The sequence below is a fragment of the Neodiprion pinetum genome, chromosome 4 (assembly GCF_021155775.2).
Source record: "Neodiprion pinetum isolate iyNeoPine1 chromosome 4, iyNeoPine1.2, whole genome shotgun sequence".
Taxonomy (NCBI): Eukaryota; Metazoa; Arthropoda; class Insecta; order Hymenoptera; family Diprionidae; genus Neodiprion; species Neodiprion pinetum.
Window position 1 is genome coordinate 39,198,894 of NC_060235.2, and position 19,082 is coordinate 39,217,975.

At 40.8% G+C, this 19,082-nt stretch overlaps 1 protein-coding gene across 6 annotated transcripts in view; it reads left to right on the plus strand.

The window, feature by feature from the left end:
- Window positions 1-17,182: 17,182 nt before the first annotated feature.
- Window positions 17,183-19,082, plus strand: part of LOC124216896 (uncharacterized) — a 176,067-nt gene continuing 174,167 nt past the window's right edge. For 2 of the 6 annotated variants that reach the window (XM_046621973.2, XM_046621972.2), the window contains exons 1-2: window positions 17,183-17,602; window positions 17,782-18,045. The gene's annotated coding sequence lies outside the window, so the exon portion shown is untranslated. Of the gene's footprint in view, window positions 17,607-17,781; window positions 18,046-19,082 lie in introns of all 6 variants that reach the window. The other 4 variants (XM_046621976.2, XM_046621974.2, XM_046621978.2 and 1 more) reach the window with 4 other exon arrangements.

The following is a 19,082-nucleotide window of genomic DNA, read 5'->3' on the forward strand; positions in this document are numbered from 1 at the left end:
TCGTCGCGCGTCAAATTGAATCGTCGCGTTAAAATTCTTCGTGTCGAATTTTTTCGTCCGTCGATATTTATTGCGACAAATTTGATTTAACGTACGATATTATATCGTCGCATCAAGGTTTGTCGCTAAAAATTGATTCGTGGTATTGAAATTATTTCGCTGAATGAAAATACTTCGTGTGAAAATTCTACGTGGCCGGCAAAATTCCGAAATACATCGTGACAAGTTGTTACGACGAAAATTCATGGTGTTAAAATATTATAACACATCGTATGAAAATTCTTTGCCTGAAATTATTTTGTCACATCGAAATACTTGGGGAAAGAAAAAAATCGTTCCATCAAATTATTTCGTCGCGTCAAAATTCGTCGGGTGTAATAATTTGCCGTTTCGAGAATAATTCAGGTGGCGTGCTTGCGTTTTCGAATAATACGCGTAAAGTCAATGATCAAAGGTAAACGTGTGACAAGCAATTTTTCGTTTTTCCTTTTCATTTCGGTCTTATTAAAAAAAAAAAAAAAAAGAAAATATTCCAACCATAATAGTTTCTACACCGCGATCAACGGAACGGCCTCGATGAAATTGAATGGAAAAGTCGAATTTCGAGCGAAAGGTTTTCGCACAAATGGAATCCGAATCTTGCCCACGTGTTTCTCACGTAGAACGATGTCATTTTGCCGTGTTCTGGAATACCGTCGAAAACATCAATCGAAGCGAAGTCGCTAGTAGGTAGAAAGGGGTGAAAATTTCCGCGCTGGGACTCGTCAAATATGAAGAGGATGCAAGGAGAGTGTGAAAAAAGATAAAAAGAACTTCCCCTTCTTACGCGAAACAAAAAAAAAAAACCACAGAGAGAAGAAAACAAAGAAAAAAAGAAAACCCGGAAAGACGCGGGGGTGAAGAAAAATCGAATCAAATGAAACGGAATAAAACGGAAAAGCGTAAAACAAAATGAAATCCCTCGGATTCAATCCCCCGCTCGCACACACGATCATGTTTTGCATATTCCATATAGCCCCGTGCAAATACATACGTACACATATATATATATATACACGTGCATACGTGTAGCTACAACAAAGGGGGTGAATTTCGTCGAGATGAAGAACGTAAAAATCGTCGTGAAGACGATCGACCGACCGAAGGCCGCAGCTGGATGTGATTTTTAAACTAATGAAAGAATCTCCAAAGTCTAAACGCCTGACTAATCGCTCCCCTTTTTTTCTCCCTCTATATCTTTCTCCATTCTTCTCTCTCTCTCTCTCTCTCTCTCTCTCTCAGTCTGTGTCCACGGTTTTTCTTCCTTTTCTTCTTCTTCTTTTTCGTTTGTAAAAGTCTACGCGGCGGAGGATTGTGCGGGTTCAAAAATATCGACGTCCTTAGGCGCCCCCTCGAGTCGTGACCTTCTGCAATTATATCGTAGACATCCGAGGCTCGATCACGGGCATTTCGTGACCATGGCCCAGCCTCGAAATATGGTGTGTGCTTGAGGGGATATACTTCTCGGATATTGCACGCAGCTGCTCTGCACGGAGGTAGATAGCGGCGGGGAGGAGACTTATATACCCAACGGGTTCTGAAATATGTCGGAGAACGATGACGGAATAGAAAAATGATTCCTCCGGTGAAACGGGATCCGGATCATAGATTGATCACGTCAACGTCCTTGTTCTTCTCGCTGTGCTTTCGCTACGAATCGATCGGTTGGGGTAGATTTGAGGAAAATTCGTGAATTCGAAATCAATGCTCGTTGGTAATCTCGTCGCAAGATCGTCGCGTGTTGACGAATTTGTGAAACACGGTACGATTTTCATTCAAATTTAAGATTCGACGTAGCACTGAAATTGTTCTGAAATTTTTGACATTTTTTTAAAAGATTTTCAACGAAAGATCGATATCTTATGTAGACTGGCTCTTGTTCACAATTTGAGTATTTTTTTTTTTTTTGATACCACGACGAAATAATTTTAATCTAAGAATTCTTACACGACCAATTTAATACGACAAATCTTACTACGACGGATTTTGATACGACAAATTAATTTGATCCGACGAATTTTAATACGATGGACTTCAATACGACGAGATAATTTGTTACGACGATTTTTGGTACGACGAATGAATTTGATACGATAAATTTGAATACGACAAATTAATTTTATACGACGAATTTTAATACAACGGATTTTGACGTGGAAAAATAATTTATTACAAAGAAAAAGACGTTCATTCGCTGCTACTTCGTACGTGACATGTACGAGTAAACTGACCAGTTAGATTCAACGCTGCTTTACCAGGATAATTTAGTACTGTTTATAATACGGACTGTCGTAACTGCACGGACGCTAAATGGTTACTCGTGAAAATTTTTCTTGCAATTCGATAATTCAATCGGTACTCGAATCGTCATTCGGCAAGTATACGTATTATCGAAAGACAATCCTGCGTGAGAAATGAATTTTGTTATCAAAGTGGCTCAAGTACTTCCCGAAGCTTGTTACTCAGTTCCGTCTTAAAAACGTCAAGCCTTGAATTTCCCTCGGTTACGCGACCCTCGCTCCTCGTCGTCAACTCCTCTTATGACCAGGGTGACCCTTCGCCCCGTGTCTACATACCTACCTGCCGGCGACGGGACAGAGGGATCACCTTTCAAAGGCACCCACGCCGCAACAGTATTGCCTGCTCCTGTATCCTGGACGCTTTGCCAGCGCTACGGAGTGCAGACACTAACGTACGATTCCAGTGATTCCCCTTCCGGGTTCACGCCCTCAAGTCCATAAGTGGAAAACAAGAACAAGCAAAAACCTACCGTGGTTATTATTTCCGGTTGATTCGTCGATACACAAAACATCGACGAAGACCTTAACCTCGTTATGAGAGCGATTCGGGGATTCCACCTCCCCTGCAGCCCCGAAAGCGGAATGTTATCGAGATTCGACGGTGTAACAGCGAAGAAAAATGGATACGAAACATCGACGAAGACCTTAACCTCGTTATGAGAGCGATTCGGAGATTCCAACTCCCCTGCAGCCCCGAAAGCGGAATGTTATCGAGATTCGACGGTGTAACAGCGAAGAAAAATGGATGTGAAACATCGACGAAGACCTTAACCTCGTTATGAGAGCGATTCGGGGATTCCAACTCCCCTGCAGCCCCGAAAGCGGAATATTATCGAGATTAGACGGTGTAACAGCGAAGAAAAATGGATACGAAACATCGACGAAGACCTTGACCTCGTTATGAGAGCGATTCGGGGATTCCACCTCCCCTGCAGCCCCAAAAGCGGAATGTTATCGAGATTCGACGGTGTAACAGCGAGGAAGAGTTCTTGCTTCACAATCTTTCCCGCTATTTTTTCTCATTTCGACCGGCAGCTCTTCAGACCCGTTAATTGCAAGCCAGGCCGGAATGACCTGGACGCTGCAACTTTCCGCATTCACGAGTGCGAAGAGCGTCGTCGTCAGACAATCCAACAAAAACCGCCGGGAGGCGCTACGTCGACTATCGCAAGCGTGTGTTTTCCACCGTGAGAGTGTGCTGTACGAACCTATTTACACAGTTCTCCGTGTCTGCATGTCAGTGGTTGCACTTCCCTCCAGACGTGCATCTTTGCATTCTTGTTAACGAGTCGGTGATGCACGCGTCGAGGCAGGGAGGAAGGGAGCTCGGGTCAAAAAGAGACGAGAGAAAAAGAGAGGCAAAAAGTGAATATGAAGCATGTGTGTGGGGAGATAAAAAACGAGACGTGAAGATAGCAAAAAAAAAAAAAAAAGGAATCCAGAGGAAGGGAGGGGGGAGGTAAAACAATACTGACCGGCAAGCTGAGATCTTCTCTTTCGATGACGCGGGGCGGAGGGAGAAGAAAGGAAAACTAATAAGAAGGAAAAGGTGTTTTACTTTTTGTTCTCAGCTTCTGCAATGCAGATCTTCTTCTTGGATTTTCTTTTATTCCGCGCTGCTCGCTTCGATGCTTCATCAGATCCCGATGGAACCTTGATTTTCAACTTCCATCTGGAGTGTCGCCACGCCGGCTGGAAAGCTGGTGGGGAAAAGGAGCGACTGAAACTTGGGAAACGGGGATCAAGGGTGAGGGTGAGGGTGAGGGTGAGGGTAAGGGTGAGGGTGAGGGTGAGGGTGGCCTGAGAAGGCGAGAGAAAGTGCGAGGAAGGATGGAGGGAGTTGCTTGCACATACAAACACACACGAGGAAAAGATATAAATTACAAATCGTGACGCGTTTCGAGTTCTGCAGGCACGGAGTGCCCCGTGCTCTCTCTCTCTCTCTCTCTCTCTCTCTCTCTCTCTCTATAACTTCCCTCTTACAGTATAATCGTACCCTGCCACACGCGAGACGGAATCCCTCCAAAATACGGCCGTTTCTCAACGCCCACACATTTCACTTTGCAAATGTATCGACAACGTTAATTAAGGATGAATAGGTATTACCGTCTATGTCAAGTGTTGGGGTAAGGGAAAAAAAATTAACTCCGGATGAGCTCGTACGATGATAGTAAACACGGATCAACCAACATTTTTAACATGCGACGGAAATGATTCACGGAAAAATCTATTGGCAGTAAAAACAAAACTGATAAATATTTGTCAAATCGGATGAAGAACATTTGCGGAGCTTGATCATTTTCGGGGTATCGATTGTAAAAGTTTTTTTTTTTTGAAATTCTTCGTTTCTTCACTTCTGGTTGATTCAAACTTCCCAGCCGTAAGAATCGTTCCGTTAGACATTTTAGGGGTGTTTTTTTTTCAATCGTCTCGGTTATCATTGGCACAAATACTAACTCTCGAGATTTTTATCAACCTAACGCTTCGCCGCGGGGTCAAAGTGACCCCGCGCCATGTTCACCGTAAATTTCACGTAAAAATTATCCAAAATAATCTGACTCGATCAAAGATAAATAATTAAAGATCGTATAAATCGTTAATTCATTCTTCTTCCAAAAATTAAACTTCACTCACTCAAATAAATCCATTTTCTTCATCGCGCAGTATGTCGATATTTTGTTTCTCAAATATCCGTGTCTTGAGAGTAACTCGATCAATTTTCAGCTGAAAATATTATAAATTTATCCGAAAATTTTTTCAAGCTATTCGAATCGATATCTCCGTTCCTACGCAATGATTTTATGTCCGGGGTCCAGCGACCCCGGTGTGGCACCAGTGTTACATACAGAAAGCGCGCAGCGTAAGGGTTGAAGTTCTTTTCTTTCCTCCCAACGTTTGATTCAACGCCCCTAATTTGTCACAAGATATCAAAAATAGCCCCACACATTCTTACTCGGTACGCAACACAGCATTTTCCAAAAAAGTTTTCCAACGCAGCGTTCCACTCGCGCGTGTAAGGGTGGATCGTGCCGAAGGCGTGAGGTGTCTAGGCACATAGGTTCACATCCTGGTAGAGAGAGGCTGCAGTTGTTTAGAAACTATAGCAGGGCCGTTAATGGTTCCAAGAGACTTAACAAGCAATCTAGGGAAAATCTTGGGGCTCAAGAAGAGCTCGTTGCTCCAGAGCAGAGCTTTCGAAGGGGCAAGAGAGACACCGGAGAAGCTGCCGTGTAACTTTGCCTTCGGTGAACCGGCGAGGAGACCAATTGGGAATTAGCCACTCGTTAACGGAATCCCGCGAAAGCTCGCGCCGAATGTATCGAGGAAAAAAGTCACGCTTCCCGGCTACTGGAAATAGAATTTTCCCTCACTCGGAGGGTCATGACGCTAAAAATATGTCTCGGCACCCTCGTCTCGGCGTCTCTCTAACCCCGAGGTTGCGGGCCTCGATCGGACGTGCAGTCAGACATCCTTGACACCTGGTCCCTTCTCGTCAATGACATCAGCCGGAATATGCCGCCTGCATCCCGGTTTTTGAGGTCGCGCGTTGCAAGCTCGACGTCGTCCTTTTCATCCCTTATCGTTAGCCGTCCCCTGCACCCGCACTTTTATCACCTTCCCGGAATGCAGGGAGGAATTTTTGTCTCCGAGCTTAGCTGAGGTTTTTCTTATGTACCGTTGCAACCACCAGAATTGAACTCTCTTCTTATCCATGGCAACAATTTTTTATCTTTTTTTGGGGGGTGAGGGATTTATGCTGACAAATTTTTTTGAAATTTTCGAAACTCTTGCGGTGGATGATAGGAATTTATCCGATTCTTTGTGATTTTGAAGTCTTGAGATTTTGATTGTAGATTAAAATTAAAACAATTTCGAATCAACGGTTCGTAGAGAAATTTGTCGCCTTTCGTTAATACGGTGCACTAATCGCTTAAAAACACAACTACAAATTCTGTTTTAAGATCTACAACTTCCCAAATGGTACGCATAAAGATATCAGGATTTTATTGCTCAGCTGCTGGGTCACATTTCTTCGATGTTTGGAAAAACAAAAAATCATAAGCCAGCCATGCGGCTCACCGGCCACAAAATAAACACACACCGTTCTGGAGACTAATATGTAGTTTAATATTCTAGATCGAATGAAGGAAAAAAAAAATTGTGCCAATTTTTCCCATTTTTTCCAATCACTTTTGTATCGAAAATATTCAAATCATTCAACTTTTTTTTTTAATCACGATAATTTAAATTACGTTTTTATCTCGATCATTTGAAGATTGATTCTTTCATAGCGGAACGACTATGTTTTCTATTTTTTCAAGCAATTGGAAACTTTACACCGATAGAAATCAATGTTTGACATTTTGAAAATAGCAACAACGATTTTCGAATATATCCCAACTCAGTACGAAAAGCACGCCAAATTAATTTTTCTAATGTTTTTTCTCACCTCCTTCTCATAAATCTTTATTCATTGATAAAGTTTTTGATACGTATAACAAAATAACGTTGGTTGTGTCAATTAAGTTAAAATCAAACCTTCCGACGGAATAAATAATTTATTTTTGCTAATCCTCTTAATTGATTGAAATTTATTTCGTTTTGTAGCTCCACAAAATTCGAAAAAAAAAAAAACAAGGAGGAAAAACTTAAAATCACCTCCTGCGTAAAGTTTAAATGCATGCTCTTACGCGAACTGGAAAATGTTTCGAAATTCCTATTCTTTCTTTTTTATTTTCAAATCGAAATTCTCCACAATCCGAGGTTTCCGACAACCTCTTGTAATAACAATAACAAAAAACAGAAAAACACGATGAAGCAAATCGTTCCATCGCGGTATCAATCAGCTAAAAATGTTCGAAACGGAAAACGAAGTCTTGGAAAAAAAAAAAAAAAAACGGCGGATGTCACATGTATACGATTTGAACACTCGCAATTCAACAGCAGCGATTCCATGTTCGATGAAAGAAAAAAGAAAATTTTAAGCACTCCCTGTCAGTAATTATATTTCGCCTGAAAGTCTTTCGAGGAAGATAAAAAAAAAAAAAAAAAATATCGAGGTTCGCTAAACGCCGGATCGAACACGTTCGCGATTAATATAACATACCGGATAAATCGGACCTAGTGGAGTAATTTCAATATTTCGGTATGTTTTCTTTTCCTTGTTTTTTTTTCTCTCTCTCTCTCTCTCTCTCTCTCTCTATTTCATTTTATCTCATTTCCTTCGTTTTTTCTCCCTCCTCGCGGACATCGGCACCCCCGTCACGGGACCGATGCCCGGAGGCGAGGCGGGCTGGTTGAAAAGATAATCAAATTACTCCGGAGCTTCGCAAAGCTCGTTGCGTCTCGTATCCCGAGTGAAGCCCCGCGTCGTGATAACGTCCCTCCACGGAGCAGCCTTGTTTCACATTCCCTGATTTGAAATTAGAATTTTGAGAGAATTTCACAGCGAATATTGGGACAGTCGCTGCTCAGCTTCGACTCGAGCTACGTACTGCACGCTTATTTCCTTAATTTACCCGCGTTTTTTCCGTAACGACCACTTTTTTACCCCTCTTTTCCACCGGCAATGAATGCTCAATTAGATCGGGAAGAAAATGTTTTCAACTTAGTCTCGCTCTTCGGCTGTGCAGCTAGCTGATCATTTGTTTCACGATTTATCTTGTCGATGTTATTTCTTTTAACCCTTTAAGTCACGCGTTATTGTACCGAGTCAACTTTTATGATGAGATAGTATTGTGCGATTTTTGGTGTCGATGATTACAAAGCTGAGATCAGATTTTGAAATTCAACGTAGCGGGTACGTAATGGTGCACGAAAACTTCAATTTTTACGATTTTATTCAATCGATTTGTCTATAACGATAATAACTTACATTATATCGCAATACTTACTCTCGAGTATTGAAAACTTATCAATATACTGTCAGAGATAGCAAAAAACTGTGAAAAAAAATATTTTGAGAAGTTCTTTAGATATGCAAAAAATCGTTGTAAAATACGTGGTAAGAATACTTACAATTATGACTCAACGGTTTAAATAATAATTATACACAGTGACGTGATACATTTTTTCTTTCTCTCTCATGTACAATGTGACGCGTGTTTATCATAATGCTCGTCATCGCCACATTATCATCCACTCTGTTGGTTGGATTTTTTTGTTTCATTCCTTTGTATTAAAAATATTTCTAACGATTGGCAAATTTTTAATTAACGATATACCAAATTTACAGATAATTTTCTTCGCAGTTTATTATAATATACGTATCATCACAATTATCACTGAAACGAATCTTTGTTTTTTTTCATACCCGAGGAATACATTTCACGATACGATTTTCCGTATTTATAGATGATTAGAAAATGTGCGAGAAAGATATGAAAACAAATGTAAAACAAAGATGAAAGGGAGTGAAAATCAAGGTTTTCAACGATTTTGTGGGGAAATTAGACGTTGAAACGATGCTCGCGCGAAAAATAAAGAAACGAAGGAGAAAAAACGAATCTATCGGGGAAAGGGAAATGAGGAACAAAAAATGCGTCGCATCGGGTTGTTCTAATTTATAATTTAGCCCGGCTGATTTTCCCGACTGAGCCGAGGGATGAAAACGCCCCACGGAGTATAAAATGACTGTTATTATCAGCGGCCAGTAATTATCAATTAGCAAAATCACCCGCCTTCCCGCATATACTAAACACACACAATCACGCACAGAAATACGTGCGTAATTTCGTTGCGAAGAAGAAGAATCGGGGTTACAGCCGTTATATCGGCTGATGCGGAAATTCCGGCAAGGGTACATAATAATAAATGAACGTACAAACACGTACGAGAAGGGAAAGAGAAAGAAAAAGAAAAGGAAAGAGAAGAGACAAACGGAACGTTCGCACTTCGATATGAAATAATAGAGCTATACTCGGAAAGAACCATCTGAATTCTTTCGAACAATAATCTGCGAATGAAAAATTCATTTACATTCATCTTGTGTTGTATTTATAGCTGTGAAAATATATGTGTCTCGGATAAAAGCCTCCACCGAGAAATTTATTTCCACGTAAAGTGAGCTAATTGAAAACAATTCGATTTCTGAAGCGAGTAGCTGTACGTTTTTTTTTTTTTTAATTCAACCGTTTTAAAAAAAAAAAAAATTTTTTTTCTACACTGGTGGAATTTGATATTGATAGTGAAAAAAAAAAAAAAAAAATATTTTCCAATACTTGTACGTTTGAAGGATAATTGTTAGCGGTGTTTTTCATTCGCTTTTTTATTTTTTTTTTTTTTTTTATCGAAACATTGATTACGAACAATCGGATTTTATCTTGACAATAAAAAGAATCCCCCAAACCTTGGATGTGAAATGACTTGAAATCGAGCCTACGCAAGTATATTTCAAACAAGCAAGTGAAGCATATAATCGTAGAAAGAGTACAACGGTCTTAAATCCTTTCCATCGCCCTTCCCAAGTTTTTTTCTCACCGGTTTTCACCCACGACCGAAATCTCGTTTACGGGTTTATTTTTCCGTCCGTTTCTTTTTTCCTTTCACTTTTTCATCGACCGGATGCAACACGCTAAAACAAAAATTTGTTCGTCCGGTGCGCGCCTAGCGCGAGGTTTTCATCGAAATTAAGAGCTAATCTTGGCGCGATTTGTCAGCGAGTCTGTGTCTGTGCGTGTGTGGGTGGGTGGGTCGGAGAAGCGATGGGCGGCTCTTTGGTTAACGACCGAACACAAATTAACTTGACATGAACTACAAACCCCCGCATGCACGGATCGACCGAGGACCCCTTTTTGTAATTCGATTTGCCGCGCGTATCAAGACGTATAACGCGTGTCTTTTCCCGCCAAGCGAGATGTCTAAACGCTCTGATTGTCCCGGAGCGTTGACGATATGCCGACGTGTCTGTAAATCATCCGCCCGTTGGGGGAATCGATGCCTGCAAGAGCGCTGAAGAATTTATTAATATTTAAATTTATTTATTCAACCAATAAACATTACGCATATTTCTCTTTGATTTCACTTGACTTATTTTGTTTCTTCCTTTTGAATCGTCTCTCTCTAATTTTGTGAAAATTGGTGAAGACACAGACCAGGTTTCCCACTCCATGGGTCAACTCTCATCCGCTCTCGTTGTGTTTTACTAGCAGGTATATTCGAATCGTTACAATCGTAAACTGACAGCTACCAAGACACGCCCGAAGCCTTTGCCGAATTTGCGGATATCCGATATCCGACTTTCCTCGGTCAGTTAATGAATCACGCTTCAAGTGCGCCAGGACATTTGGTAAGCTGAGCGTACCCGCAGGTACTTGTCGACGTCTTGAAGATCGCCGATTTATCCGGGCGCATTCGAAACGGAACGGAAGCTCTTGTGGTTTCGTCTCGATGTGCGTATGGGTACAGAATTGAACGTGGGGAATTATGCCGGGACAATCTGTTGAGACTTGAAAATCAACTGCGTAAATGGGTTGTTCATTGTGTTTATGTTACAGTTTCTGAGAATTTTGGTGTGAATTTGAAAGAGGTCCTCGTCAAAATCAGTTTAAATATTTGTAAATAATTGAGCAGTTGAATAAAAAATGTGAAAAAATTCAGGATACTGTTTCAGAGTTGAGAAAATTATAGAAAAATTTTTCAAACAAACCCTGAAATCTGTTCGGTATTTTTTTATATTTTTATCTCGAACAGCAATTTTTTAATCTTGAGAAGATTGAATCATCAACCGGGTGTGATAGATTTTGAATTTGTTAACGTAACGTTTCTCGACAGAATACCGGAAACAGAATATAATAGGTTAGAAATTGTGCTTCGACATGGGAGGTTTCGCTTTTACTAAAATGTCGCGTTTCGAGTCAACGGCATAATCAATTATACGAAATTGGATCCACGCTTTATTTTAACTTGGCGTTAAACGATTCCGTGCAAAAATTCCAGAGGCATGATTTAGTTGAAAATGTATCCACGACCACGATGGCAAACGTTCAGATTTGCAATATTTAAACAATTGTAGAAAAAGATGCATTTTTGCGAATATTTTCGTTGCACCCCTGAAGCGGCCGGAAAAGCATTTCACACAATCCGCATCTCGGCGTTACCCCGCGGTGAATTTTTTTCCACCTATTGAAAAATTGAAACACGGATCTCCGAATATCAATCGCTGAGCCGACGATTGAATTCGTCAAAAACGTGGGGCGAAGGCTGGAATTGGGAAGTTCTTTCGGCCACCTGCACCCAGGTGCATCGGCGGAAGGGGATGAAGATAAAAAGTGGGAAATTCACCGCTGCGACGCGTAACCGACGGGGCAAGGAAATAATATTATTTATCAATTTTGGATAAGGGGGCGGTTCTGCCGCTGCCGTCGCCTCAGGAACGACGTGTACATCTATAATGCATCCCTGGGGGAGAATCGAGGGGAAAGATACGTGTCCTGCCTGACGATGGCGCTGCAGGTCGGCCAGACAACCCTCGAGGTGGTGAGTAAGGCTCGTCTCCGACAAAAGTAAACCCAGCCGGACGGACGTAAAGCTCAGCTTTTTGCAGCTGACGCGAGCGGATGGTTCGCGTTCCTGGTTCTCGACGTCTCGGTTTGGATCGTCAGACGTTCGAGTCGAAGAGATTGTCCGGGCAAATTAAAGAGATCGATGATATCGGAAAAGAAACGTATGGACGTAAAGAAGAAAAAAAAAAAAAAACAACAAAAACAACAATTTGAACGATCGAGTAAAACGCTTTTGATTTAATTATGCCTAAATAAGTAACGGTGAGTTGTAATGGATTGAAAGAGAAAGATCTCTTGTATGAAATTTTCGGTAAATTGGTGGAAAATCAAAATTCTTAGAGTTACGAAGTTTTTTTTTTTATGGAAACGGTAAGAGTTGGAAAATATTCATATTATCTTCGTTTGATATGCGATTCCACGTACAACTTTTCGGAATTTAGGACTCAACCTTTTCTGCACACGTCGCCGGTCTAATGGCAAACGCTCGTTAGCGCCATCTTACGACCTTTTGATTTTGGACAAGGCTAAAAGGCGTATATTTATATTTCTTTCATCTTATCTAGACTCAAAAAATTAAAATATCGTCAGAAACGTTGAAATTGAACAACAGTTTAATTATGAGAAGCTTTACGAACGAGAAGCTTGCACGCGGACTGTCTATTATTATTAACACATTGTAGAGCGCGTCGCATAAGCGGAGCACTCACACAATTTATGCACTCGGACTGCACGCTTCTCGGCCAATTGTGACTCGTTGAGAAAGGCAATCGTCTCTGTATTTGAATAATTTTTAATCTTTTCAAGGTAAGTAACACTCGCTGCTCATATTCATTTCGTTATTTTCGACTGGTTGGAAAAATAATTCGCGTGTCTGATCGCGTAAGGTCTTTAGCGCCATCTTACGACCTTTTGATTTTGAAAAAGGCTAAAGGGCGTGTATTTACATATTTTTTATCTTATCCAGACTCAAAACATGAAAATACGGTCAGAAACGTTGAAATTGAACGACAGTTTTATTAAGAGGAAAAGATCGTATGTACCGGTAGATACGACCTTCCGCTACTGACTCAGCCATAAAAACCTACGTCGATTAATTCCGTAAGGTCGTTTCAGCCGAAAAAGATTTTATTTTACTTTCTTGGGTTCGAGTATAAATTCATCAACTAAAAGCAAAAGGTTGTATCTGCTGGTAGATGCGACCTTTTGGTCCTGAAGAAAATTGAAATAATGATCTACTACGATGATTGCGTGAGGACCTAACTGCCAAAAATTATTATTGTTATTCCTATCATTCCGACAACTGACGATAAGAATATCGACATCGAGTCGTATACCTATGTTAGTTTCAATTTTTTACACGTTTTAGTACCCTTACAGCATTCGTAAGAAAAAAGAATACGCTCTTTTGCCTATAAAATTGTATTTTTTTATGGTTACTACCATGCGTCATTACACGTGTCGCGAAATGCTAGAAAACGGTTATCCGAGTGATAAAAGCTCTCTCCAAATCCTCTATAAAATTAGAAACGCAATCGCACCGCGTACCCAAAAGGATCGGCGAGGGGAAAGGGCGGCATAATTTCAAAACGAGGCTACCGAATTCTCTGAAACGAACAAATGAGCCGTGAATTTTTACCAGCGAAAATTAACCGGAATTTAAATCAAAATTCGCGCAGGTACTTGCGACTCCGCGATACGGATTCGGGTTCCAATTACACTTGAGGGTCGGTCTGCGCTCCGGTAGAAACGGGGCGGTTCGTACATTTGTGATGCAAAAACGACGACCAATTAAATTTTCCTTAGTCACAAGCCGTCGACGCCGCCAATTTGTACGTACATATATAATACTCATACACGCGCATGCAAACTCCAGCTCTTTGATTCACTGTTATATTTTACAAACATTAAGGTTACGCGCGATGAAGAGCGGGTCGAGGCAATTTGATTTTAAATTGAAAATTCTCGGTATTTCGTCTTTACTTTTTTCCTCCTTTTTCCACCTTTTTTTTTTTTTCTCATTTCTTCTCCTTCTTCTCATTATTACCCTCCCGTTTACCCGTACGAACAAACGTACCTCTACTTCATGAATCGCGAATGAATATTGTCAGAGAAATAATTAAAAAAAAAAAAAAATGTATAAAAAAAAAAAAACGAATCCCTCGACGTGTGTCGCTGAACCAACTTACAACGTACTTGCAATGTTGTTTTTTGTATATTTTTAATACTTTCCACATACTTTATTTACTCTGATTACGCCCGACTCTCGGTCGCGGATTCAACGATGATTCTCTTTTACAAGAAGCTAATTAACCACCTTCTCTAATGTGTTATGCGTTAATGAGAAATATGTCTCTTACGGCTCGTGTCGCTGATTTAATTGACAGTTCGAAGTAGGCGCACACTCAGCTTACATCAATACTCGATCCGGCTAATTCGGTATCGCTTCTTTATTTTCTCTCTCTCTCTCTCGACTCGCTGCCTGCTTCAGGTTCTTCGTCTATGCCCCGGTGTATTATAATCTACCTGGTGTATTAATTCCCAGAGTTTTTGTTTTAATTTAAGAAGTTTGAGCGTTGCGCGAGAGACGGAGAAACAGAAAGAGAGAGAGAGAGAGAGAGAGAGAGAGTAGAGAAGAGACGAGATAGAGGAAAAAACAAAAGGTGATAAAAGAAAAAGTATACAGAGACGCAAGAAGAAACGCAACATCGGATTTCTCTTTTATTTTATTTATATTACTTTCTCTTTCTCTTTCTCTTTCTTCTTTTCATTCGGAACATCAAGGGTGGGCTTTGAGAAGGGGAGAGGGATGATTCGAACACGGCTTTCGGTCTTGTTGAAACCATAATACAGCCGTGAAGGAGGAGGAACGGGAGGGAATGTGTATTGAAAAATCTGTTGGTCTAAGAACCGCGTGAAATATCGCCCCCCTTTCACCGAATGCGTACGTATACATTCACCTTGAGAATCGGATGGAAAGGTTTCGCCCAGGGATGCTGGGAGGAAGGGAGATGAGAGGAGAAGAGAAAGCTTCGGTTCGGCCCTCGCGCCGCGGCGGGAAAACGATCAGATTACCATTTTTTAGCTCCACGGGTGGAAAAGCTCCAACAAGTAATTCTGTGTTTTCAATCTTGGCGAATGACACGGAAAAGCCGCAACCCAAGCCGCATCTATAACCGCGAAACGGCGATGTATTGTCGGGCGAATTCGCAGGCCGAAATTTTCAGCCAAAACGAGGCCGACGTTTCGACCTGAATAAGCTTGCACGGTCAAGCTCGAAAGCTCTAACAGAGTGGAAGACGGGGAAAGCTTCTAATGCAGTTTCGATTCGTGACTCGTATTCGTATATTGTACAATTTTCTTAGTCACGTTGTAGAAATTCACACCCTAAATTCTCTATCGTTTCACTGGAAAAATTTTTAACATCGGGCTTCGAGCTTTAGGAGCTTTATTCATTTCAAGCTCTTTTACGGGGTTTTAACCCTTACGCTGCACGCCTCTTGTGCGTAACACTGGTGTTAAATCGGATTAAATTAAAAATCGTTACGTAGAAATGGAGATCGATTCGAATAGCTTGAAAAAATTCTCGGATACCCTTTGGCTGAGATATTCCAAGGCAAATTGGTTATTTTTAACAGAGTTAAGTTTTGAATATCAGAAACAAAAATTCATAAAACAATGAAATACCGGGATACGGATCGTTCTGTCATAAAAAAAAAATTGTAACTCAATGAATTTTCATTATTTTGAGCTGAAAATTGACAGAGTTACTCTCAAGGCACGGATATTCAAGAAAAAACAAAAATGAATTAACGATTTTTATGATATTTCATTATTTATTTTCGGTGAAATCAGATTATTTTTAATGTTCTTGACATGAAATTTATGGCGCACACGCCGAGGGGTCATTTTGACCCCGGGTGTAGAGCGCAAGGGTTAAAAATCGGTCATCAAAACAATTCCAGGTTAGTCAAACAACGTCTAGGATAAAATTCAAAGCGGAATTACATCGAAAAAAGAAACACACAAGCTTTAGCGAGAACCGTTTTGATTCCCGGTAGAAGAACAGATGTAATTCGTACCTAAGCTCGTACTCAAATCCGTGGAAATCCCGACAACCCTTAGGAGGAATTAATAGCCGGCGATATTCAGGGCGAGGTTTACGATTTCCCGCAAGTCCGTATCCACGGTACACTGAGAAAAATTTCATTTTTTACAGTAACTAGAAAAATTGAGTGAAACAGGTATCGTTAAAAAAACTGTTTGAATATTGTTGGAATTGCGAAAAACGAGCTACGCCTAACAATTTTGCGCTATCGTCGATCCTTTTTTGCTAATTGCAACGCAAAATCAGTTTCTTCGGTTTGCTCTACTTTTTTAGTCAAACGAGACCTTAACGTCAATTTATCGTTGCACGAGCGTTAAATTTTCGCAACAGTTGCAAGAAAATCTAGCAACAGTGATCGTAACGTGAAAGAATAGCAACGGACACCAGACTTTCCGGCAACGGCTATAAAGCTAACATTCATTTTCTACCTGGCACTACATTTTTCGATCGCGGTAAAGAATGAAAATTTCTCTCAGTGTAGAAGAAGGTGAAACCGATCATCTCGGGTATCTGTAAAAGGGGTGCCGAAGGCCCGAAGCGTGGCTCCTCCGGGTGGGGGGCGCCGGTACCACGGCGTCGGCCGAGGGCGTCGGGACGCCTGCTCAGAATTCAGTCCGACCCGGACGCCGAAGCCATCCGCGTGCCGCCGAAGCTCGCGTCTCGAGTTGTTTTCGGTTGTCGGAGTGCCGCGGTTCGTCGCTCCTGACAGCGACGTTCGATACCGGCGCCGATAGATCCCGAGGTGCAGGGGTGGTTTCCTCTCGAAGTCCGTCGTACGCGTATACGTTCAATCGCACGCAGAGAGAGAGAGAGAGAGAGAGAGAGAAAGAGAGAGAGAGAGGGAGAGGGAGAGAATCGGAGGAAAACGCTTTTAAGAAACCGTAAACCCCGAGTCGGGATCGATACCACGCGACGAGCAACCCCCGAGTCCTCGCATTCGGCCCGATACCAAACCAACCCCTGGCAGTTCGTCCTTTCCGTGCGTCAAATCATCCCTCAGGTTTCCTCGGGGCTGAGAAACTCTTCCGGAACCCCGTGAGGAAGCAGCGATCCTTTACTATCGCCGGTTAGATCGTACCTGTGTGTAAAATAATGAGTTCCGAGTGATCGTCCCTGTTCGAAGTTTACCTGCGTGTTGTGTCCCGGAAGGTGATATTTGTTTTTTTTTGTTTCTTTCTTTTTTTTTTGTTGTTGTTTTTTTTTTTTTTTTTTGTTTTACCCACATTCAACGACGTTGTGCGTGCTTCTTGACCAGCTGCGACAAAATCGTACGTCGGTTTTATATATATATATATGAGTGTATGTATTGTACGTTGTACTGAATAAATTTTTTCACGGATAATTATCATCCGATTCCAAGAGTGCGGTAAAGAGACTCGGAGTCAGCTGGTAGTTCGGAAAGGAGGAAGAGTGAAGATTGGCTTTTTAAAACCGCAGACGACGATTGTGCGACGAAATTAATACGAATCAAAAGGAAACCCGAGACACCCGGGGGATAAAGGAAAATTACGAAAGCAAAGAAAGCGAAAGAATAACAAAATCCTGAACAAAGTTTTAAAGAAAAGCGGAGGCGTCGTTTTATAATATTCAGGTAGTGTGCAACGCATCAAGTTCTGCAGTTTTTTGTACCCGCAGTTTAAATCGAATCTACCATAGTGAGTGTGTATATAATTGTGTGATTTGTCCTTTGCGCTTATATGTATATACATACATCTGTGCATGCACATATATACATATATATATATATATATGTATGTGATGATGACGAATATATATATATATAACTGCATACAATTGTGACGTCCCTATGCTGTATAATTTGAAATTTCTTAAGGAAAGAAAACGAGATTAAGGAAATAAGAGAGAAAACATCCCTGTGTCTGTGAACGTCCAACACCCCCCTTCACCGTTACGCTCGTCTCAGGAGAAAAGCGAAAAAAAAAATATATCCCAAAAAAAAAAAAAAAAAAAAAGAAAGAAAGAAAGAACGAAAACATAACGACCAAAAAAAGAAAAATTAACGTAAAGTTAAAAGTAAAATTGAATTTGTGGCTTCTGTCTTCCTATGTGATACAACGCGGACAGGGAAAAAGAAAACGTAAGTAATCTAAACTGCAGCGGTTATCGCGAGGTGAAAATCCTACTTTTCGCCGACCGAGGCAACCAAAAAAAAAAATGTATTGGAAAAATCGACTCACCCTCAAAAAATTCAAAAACATTCATATCGTTGCAACATTATTGTGTATAATTGATCGTTGATTGTTGTTATATTTTTTTTTTTTTTTTGTTTCAACAACCAGCATGTCGTAGTATTTTTCTTTTTTTTAAAAACAGTTTCCGTTCGCCTTTCAACGTTCTTATTTCTTTCGTACGTTGTATAATATAACATGTACGCACATGATACGCCGCACGGTGAATATTGACCGTACGGGAAAAGACCCGGAGATTATGCCATAAATTTTGACAGAGCGTAGCAGCTGTGACGCGGTTGATACGGTTTCTCTCTTTCCTGATTGATGGATCGCGTCGCATACTGAACTACATTTCGCGATCACCGCGTACGTGTACGTACGTAAATCTGAAATTACTTTGCGTGTAATAATACATGCATGGATAATTCGAACAGTGCATAACGCGATTTTGAACGGAAAGCGCTGAATTGATTTTCGGCAGACCTTTATATACATATGTATAACCAATTTGGCGGATTACAGAGAGTATATGATTGATACAGCGTTGGCGGGATAATTATCAGAGTATGAAAACGAAAGACTGTCGAGGTAAATAATATGTGTGAAGAAATTTTTGAAAACTTGTGCATCTGTATACTATCGGGGTGTTTTGGAAAGAAATAATTTGCTATTTACCACCATGACACCCCCTGCGAAGTTTGTTTAGGTCGAAAGAAAGGTTCTGTCGAAAGATGAGCGATCGTAAGTTTACGTGGAAGATCACGCTCGGTTGATTTTTCGCTTTTACACGTTTTTTTAAATTTATAAAATATCGCGAATAACATTCTTTTATTTTATTTATTTTTTTTTTTTCATCGCTCACATCAATCGTAATATCAATTCACGTCGCAAAGAAGAGCCAAATTTGTAATATCAGTATCCAGTTGATGTTCGAAAAGCGTAT